The sequence below is a fragment of the Oxyura jamaicensis genome, chromosome 6 (assembly GCF_011077185.1).
Source record: "Oxyura jamaicensis isolate SHBP4307 breed ruddy duck chromosome 6, BPBGC_Ojam_1.0, whole genome shotgun sequence".
Lineage (NCBI taxonomy): Eukaryota > Metazoa > Chordata > Aves > Anseriformes > Anatidae > Oxyura > Oxyura jamaicensis.
Genome location: NC_048898.1, coordinates 15,271,177 through 15,272,507, shown reverse-complemented (window position 1 = coordinate 15,272,507; position 1,331 = coordinate 15,271,177).

Genomic DNA, 1,331 nt, shown 5'->3' with positions numbered 1-1,331 from the left:
TTTCACAGGTAAAAATTATATTAATATAACCCGAATGCTGAAAGAAATGCCAACACTCTACCCCCCAAAACTGTAGGTGAGTAAAGTTTTAGAAAGCCACCAGAAATGTTTGTCTGTCTGATCTTTTATATTTTATTTTGCCTGTAGCGACCATACCCATCAGAGCCACCAAGATAGCCTTTTAAAATTGTCAAGTAACACTTTTTTTATTATTTAAAACACGTGTGCTCATGCATATTTCTGACAGGACTCAGCGTAAAAGGTCCAAGACTTAAAGCAATTGCTTTGAATCGGAGAACTTAGCCCACATGCTAGCCCCATAAGGTAGAAGTGGTTTATAAGGTTTGCCTACTTCCACAAAATGGAATTTGTCAGGTTATTAGTTTGTAACATGGACGAATTGCTTTTTGTAATTCCTAGCTGCTTCACATTACAATCCAGAAGGATTTTTGTGTGCATTTGTTATTACTAACCCATTGTATGCTAAAGAGGCCCTACTGGGAACGTGCATATTGTAACTGGGAAGGACGGCCAATGCTCAACAGCACAAAATACACTGTATTGCTCAAGTGACTTTATACACTCATTACTGCTGAGAAGGTGGTATTTTTACGTCTCAAATGCCAGTGCATAACGTGATTATCAGTTATCAAGCCTGCAGGTACAGTTCTTTGTAAAGAAACCGGGACTGTGCAGGTCAGAACTAGGTGTCTGACTTTTACCATTATCAGCTCAGTAAGTAAACAAAGCTCCCACCACACAGAAGACGGAGCTGAAGGTGCTGTTGAGGTTTCTAACCCTGACTGAAAGGAGTTTTCCCCAGCTCCCTCGGCCTGGTCCCTGGGGACAGGCGCAGCCGTTGCGGGGCGGGACGCCGTGAGGAGAGCTCCGTGCGCGCGGCAGGAGCCTGACAGGGCTGGGGCCGGCCCCGTCCCAGCGCAGGGCACACGCCGTACCCAGGCGTTTCCAACGGCAAGCCTGCCGGGAGCGCTCTTATACGGCTTAAAATAGCAGCGTGGGGACAAAGGCGAAAATTCCTTAAAATGACCAACCAGCGGCAGCAACGGCTCCCCGCATCCAAGCCTGTGCCTGGGGGCAGCGGGCGGGCGGGAGGCGGCACAGCCCCCCCTCACCCTCCTCAGGCTTCTCCTCAGGGGCAGCGGAAGCGGTCGGGACCGCGCCCGGGGCGTGCCGCGGGGCTGCGGGCACGGCGAGCGGCTGCGTGTGGGCGTGCGGGGGGGGGGGGGGGGGCCCCCCCCGCCCCCCCCCCCCCGCGCGGGGGGGGGGGGCCCCCGCCCCCCCCCCCCCCCCGGCCGCCGGCGGGGGCCCGC